General features: G+C 58.9%; 1 long non-coding RNA gene across 1 annotated transcript; it reads left to right on the top strand.

Moving 5' to 3' along the window:
- Positions 1 to 4,630: 4,630 nt before the first annotated feature.
- LOC113893601 lies at positions 4,631 to 5,523 on the top strand. Its single transcript, XR_003511306.1, has 2 exons — positions 4,631 to 4,851; positions 5,166 to 5,523. It is a non-coding gene; the product is annotated as an uncharacterized LOC113893601 (long non-coding RNA).
- Positions 5,524 to 6,198: the final 675 nt, after the last annotated feature.

Genomic DNA, 6,198 nt, shown 5'->3' with positions numbered 1-6,198 from the left:
TCTCTGCAACACCTCTGGTCTCCGGCTGAGAGCCGGGCTGGTCCTGGGGCGATGGTCGGCCCCTCAGTGGACAAGCCGAGAGGTGCACTTCCGGGAGCTCAGGGGCCGCAGAGGTCCAGGCCGTGTCCAGCTCGGCTGGGCCCTGGGCAGGCCCTTGACCAGCGCCCTCTGTTAGTGGGCAGTGGAGAAAGGGGCCAGGGGTGAGCCCTGCATGCTCACTCCCGGGACCCCGTGAGCGGGGGTGGAAATGCCCGCCTGTCCCAGAGCCGTCAGGAGCAGAGGGTGGGCAGGGCCCTTCCCTTCTCTTAGGGAAAGCCACTGGGGGCCCCGGTCAGCGTGTCCCTGACTCCCCGCCCCATGATGAGGCCCAGCCCCCAGGACAGAGGTCCTGTCTGGTCCCTCCGAAGGCCCAGGTAGCTGTGCTGGGTCCAGATTCGGGAGAGCCTCAGCCGTCCCGGAAGCGAGACGTCCCAGGGCGTGGGACGCACGCCGGCCGTGGCCGTCTGCTCCCATCGGCTTCGGCGGACACTGCTGTGGTCTACACGTGTCCCCGGAGCTGAGGTTCTCAGAGGGAGGAGAGGAGACGGTGCTCAGCCCACGCGGAGGGGCTCCTCCTCCGGCCCGAGGACGCCCTGGGGCTGGCCCGGGGCAGGCAGGGGCCCCAGAGAGTCGCCCTGGGCGTGGGACGTGCCTGCTGGAGGAGGGGCCGGCCTGGCGGGCTCCGCGCTGCTCCTCTCCGCACTTCCTGGGGCCGCGGTAACGAGGCGCCACAGCCGGGGGCTGAAGCCCCTTCCCCCCGCAGGCTGAGGCCAAGTGTGCACAGGACGGCTGGCTTCACCCGCAGGGGCGGTCCTTCCCGGCTCCTCCAGCCTCCCTGCTGGCATCCCCTGGCTTGTGGCCACACCCTCCCGTCTCCACCTCCCTCCGCCCAAGCCCCTCCCCGGTCCCGACAAGGACACCGCGCATGGTGTTCAGGGCTCCTCCTGACCCGACATGGCCTCACCCCAGAGCCTTCACTGGATTACATCTGCAAACCCCATTTTTCAAACAAAGTCACCTCTACAGGTTTCGGGGGGACGTGTCTTTGGGGACCACAACTCAGCTGTGCATCTTGACAGAGCCAGTCAGTCCTGCGTCCCGTCTGCCCCCTGCCTGGAAAGGGCCAAGAGCAGTGTCCCAGGCCAGCTCACGGGGCAGGGACAGTCCCCAGCAATGGGGCTACCGAGCTTCTCTGCTGCGAGCCTTCCCCAGAGGGTTCTGGGTGCTCCGGGAAGTCCCGTCGTCAGGAGCGGGTTTCCAGGGAGTCCTGGGGCTGCACTGAGCCTTCTTGTCCTCGGGGAAGTTCCCCACTGAGGATCCAGGGGTACGGGGGTCCTGGCGTCTGGGGGAGGGGCTCTCGGGGGGTGTGTCCCCCAGATGGTGCGCGTCAGCTCCTGACACGCTAAGGACAGGCTCCCGCCCAGCGCTGGACAGAGACCCATTCAGGACACACCTGGAGAATAGTGCCCTCGGATGGGATTGCCCGCAGGCCACCCCGCAGGTCTGACGGGAGAGAGTTAAGACCTTAAACCCTCAGCCTCAGTGTCAACATTAGCGTTAGATGCTTTGTGTGTTTTACCATCTTGTTTTCAAAGAGTGGCATAAGGGGAGTCGCTGATTTCCCGCCCAGATCCTCCAGCGATGGCCCCACGGCTCTGGCTCCAGAACATTTTTATTGCTTCTCAGCCTCCCTCTGTCCTGGGATTCTGACAATTGCATTACCCCCACCGGAGTGCACCCTGATCTTATTGTTCTTTTCTGAGCAGTGCATTCTGTCCTAGAGGTTTGAGAGCTCCTGGCCAGGGTGAGGGCCCAGGGCATCTCCGGGGATCCTTCTTGGCGGGGGCGGTGTAGATTTGGAAGAGCCCTCACTCCACAGTACAGAGACCAGCAGTTCCAAACCTGGGCCAGCCCTCAGTGGAGGGACAGTGGTCGCTTTCCATCTCCTCTTAGAGCCCGAAGAGGCAGCTCTCCCTGGACTCTCTTGACGGTGGGCGGGGAGGCGGTATCCCCACGGCCCATGGGGGACATTCTCCAGGTGATGTGGTGGGGGTGATTTGCAGATTTCAGGCCGGGGGCTCTGGGGTTGGGCTGCTCCTCCCTTACTTTGACTATCCTGGATGGAGGGCATCCCATCAGCAGACGCTTTGGTGAAAGCTGGCTTCGTGATCATTAGGAACAGCCCTTAGGACCTTCCTGCACAGCCAGGGTGGACCCTGCATGCAGGCCGCAGGGAAGGGCCTCTCCTGGGAACTTGGGTCAGACAGGGGTGGCCCTTATCTGTCCCTCTGGGGTTACTGGACAGCGGTTGGGCTGCTGCAGGCATTTGTCACCATGGTCACTACACGGCTGGGTGTTCTCTCTCAGATGCAGACCGTCCACAGGGCTGGTCACTCAGCTGGTGCTGGTCTGGGTCAGGGCGGTGGGCTGCAGCTCCGGGGCCCACATGCACCTCTCCTTCCCCTCCTTGAGCGCAGAGGTGGCCGGTCTGGTCCTCTTTCTCTGCCTCCTGCTGGCGCTTCACCTTCTGCCCTTCTTGGGGCTTCCCCGAGTATAAGCAGCATGTGGGAGACAGGAAGCCTTAGGGGTGGGCTTCCCCGGGAGGCCGTTGTCTCTACCTGGCCTGGGGCTTACTGTCCCCTCTGGGACCAAGAGCCGCTCACTGACCGCACAGCACGGGAAAGCTCTTTGCTATCTAACCGCGGCCTGTTAGCCATACACACCATGCGGACAGGCTTGTGTGGGTGTGTGCATGCACAAGTTCACACGCAGGCACAGATATACATGTGCACACGCATGACACGCACACATACTCGCATGCACGCACACATACACAGAAACACATACACACATGTAGACACGCACACACAGAGAGACATACATGCACACTCACTCATACACACACGTGCACACGGAAACACACACATGTAGACAAGGACACGGGGAAACATGCACACGTACACGCATGTACACATGCATACACACAGAAACACATGTGGACAAGCACACACGAGGAAACACACGTGCACACATACACACGCGTACACATGCAAACACAGAGAAACATACTCACACACACGTGTACACAAGCACACACAAGGAAACATGTGCACACACACGTAGGTGCCCACAGGTGCACACTGGGGTCAGGAAGGCCAGTGCAGGAGCCCGGTGTCCCGGGTTCGGGCAGGCAGCCACCATTTACTGTGACCCCAGGGGCCGGTGCCGTAAAGCAGAGGTCTGATGCTGGCACCCAGGGGAGCCTTGGGGGTGGGGGGCGGGGGGCGGGGGGTGGGGAAGTGTCAAGGGTTGAGGGTGGGGGAGGGGTGAGTCTGCACGCTGCCCACTGGTGGTTTTCCAGAGCCTGCCCCTGGACGACCCCAGCCACCGAGTGACCCTGGAACTATGACTCGGGGGACGTTCCTGTCCCCCAGGCTGGCGCTGCTGCTCCAGGAAAAGTCAATCCCCACCCCCACACCCCCCCCGCCGCCCCCCACCTGCTCTGCTCCGGGGCCCCTGCCCCTCCCCTAGGCGACCTCAGGTCCTGGAGGTGCCTTACGGCCTTGGCTCTCTTGCCATCTCCCCAGGGCTGTTTCCTCCCTCGTTTGCACATCTGCGCCATCCTTCATCCACCCTCTGGGAAGGCCCCCCTCACCTGTCCACGCCTGGAATTTAGTCGCACGCCTCCCGTCTCGCCTACCCTCACCATGTTTCTCTCGTAGCCCCCACTGACCACGGGCTACAGAACTGCAGGCTCTCTGCTTTACTCCTTTCACGACCTGCCCCTCCTCTGGAAGGGAACCCTCCCCGTGCGCTGGGTTTGGCCCTTTATGCTCTCTGCTGGGCCCCCAGCCCGAGCAGGGCTGGTGAGACCTCCGGAGGTGGGGAGGAAGGAGGGGGCAGGGCAAGAAAAGCTAAGGCTGGTGGGCACCTGGGGACCAGGGCACCGCTCAGACACTGCTGTTAGAGGCGCAGGTCCCTGGACCCGACACAGCCCAGGCCTCGATGCCAACGGTGGGTTGGTCCCTGCCTGCCCGACCCGAAGCCCGGCCCAGGATCGAGAGCCTCGGTGAACCAGCCACTCTGCCAGCCGACTGTCTGGGATGGGAGGGGTGGGCACGCTCCCCGGGCGCAGAGGATAACTTTGTAAAGTGGAATCTAATTAAAGAGCAGACAACATTTAAAGCCAGTTTGAAGTGAATGAATGCCCTCCCCCACCGTGCATTTTAACAGCCAGGATGCTGTACCTTCCAAATCCACTTTACCCTGGTTGGAACAGCTCCACTCCGAGGAAATGGCTTAATCGGATTCCTCAGTCCCTCCCAGACTGGAGGAGGGTGGCATGCTTATTTTCCAGGCTTGCCAGACTGTATGGAAACAGACAGCTGTACCTGCACCAGCGTGGCGTCTGTGTTTTGGGCCAGGATCGAACATAATCGCCTATTTTAGGGTGCCTGGCCAGACTCCTCTCCCCGCATCCCGAGTGCCAAGTCTTTGCACTTGCAGTTGATGCTAGAGTTAGCAGTTGTTCTCCTGTGAGGCTGTGATTTCAAGCCTTAGATTTTTGCAGAGAACTGAGAGGCTTGAAGATGCTGCCTTCGTGGGTGGTGAATCTGCCTGTACGTCTCACGCCACGTGGGTTCCTCCCGGGCGGGCTTGGCTGCTGGGAGTGGTGAGTGGATAAGAGCTCTCCTTTCAGGGGGCCCCAGGAAGAGCGTTTCACAGCCACTGTCTCGCTGAACACCTGCAGCGATCTTTCGTGAGCATCACCTCTACAAACAGATGTACAGACTGAGATTTTGGAGAAGTGAGGTAAATGGCTGAGTGCAAGGAACTGCTCTGTGGGATTCTAACATTTCTTATTTTACTTATTTATTTGTCTGCATGGGATTTTGGTTGTGGCTTGTGGGCTCACTTGCCCCCTGCACGTGGGATTTTAGTTCCCAGACCAGGGATCGAACCTGCGTCCCCTGCATTAGAAGGCAGATTCTTGAGCCCTGGGCCACTAGTGCAGTCTTAGAGCTCTAATCTCACTGGCCTTAACCATCTGCTCCACTGCCTGCTAGAAAGGGCAGGGGCTCCGTGACAGGTGTGTGGTTTGAAGTGACTTGTTTCCTCAATTCTAGATAATAAATCCACTGATGCCGCGCACACGATACACTGCTGGATGGTGACCGTCTTTCTAGGGAGAGTCCCCTGTGCCGTCAGCACTGAGGAGGGCTGGCCTGGCTTGCCTGTGGCTGGGAGCCCGTGTGCAGAGGCTGACACATTTATGGGTCCCAGGCAAAGGGCTCAGAGCCGAGCGATCTACAGTGATGGGGGCAGATGACACCTGAGGATATGAAGCTCCTCTGCCCGAAGAGGAGGGTGGATTTGACCAGTCGGCCCTAGTTGGTTACCATCTCCATCTGGGGCAACAGAGGATAACCCAAAGGCCACATCCAGGCCTCTGCTTGTTATTAATAAAGCTTTATTGGCAAACAACCTTGTCTGTTTGTTTAATCATTGTCTATGGCTTCTTATGCACTGAAGCAGCAGAGCTGAGTAAGTGTCACATAGCCCGTGAAGCCTAAAATATTTACATCCTGCCTCTTTATAGAATTATCTGATCTTTATAGAATTAACAGATGAAGCTGGATGGCATTACCAACTCAATGGACATGAGTTTGAGCAAACTCCAGGAGATGGTGAAGGACAGGGAAGCCTGGTTCACGGGGTCGCGGTGCTGGGCATGACTTAGCTACTGAAAACCAATATAGAATTAACCATTACTACCCTTTAATATGTGGTCTTCCCTGGTGGCTCAGTGGCAAAGAATCTGCCTGCAATGCAGGAGATGCAGTTTCAATCGCTGGTTTGGGAAGATCCCCGGGAGAAGGAAATGGCTACCCAGTCCAGTATGCTTGGCTGGGAAATCCCAGGGACAGAGAAGCCTGGCAGGCTAAAGTCCATGGGGTTGCAAAGAGTCAGACACGACTTAGCAACTAAACAGCACTCATTTAATATGTACTTTACAAAACAAGTGTGTCAACCCCTTGTCTCCAGTGGGTACTTAGCATCTTAAGAGAAAAAGCCACACCTGTCAGCCTTGGGTCCCCAGACCCACCCCAGGTAAACGGTGATTGAGTAAAGGCTAAGCTGATCTCCTGAATCGGGAAA

This window comes from Bos indicus x Bos taurus, chromosome 5 (assembly GCF_003369695.1).
Source record: "Bos indicus x Bos taurus breed Angus x Brahman F1 hybrid chromosome 5, Bos_hybrid_MaternalHap_v2.0, whole genome shotgun sequence".
Taxonomy (NCBI): Eukaryota; Metazoa; Chordata; class Mammalia; order Artiodactyla; family Bovidae; genus Bos; species Bos indicus x Bos taurus.
Note: the sequence above shows the minus strand (reverse complement) of the source record. Positions and strands in the feature narration are given on the sequence as shown.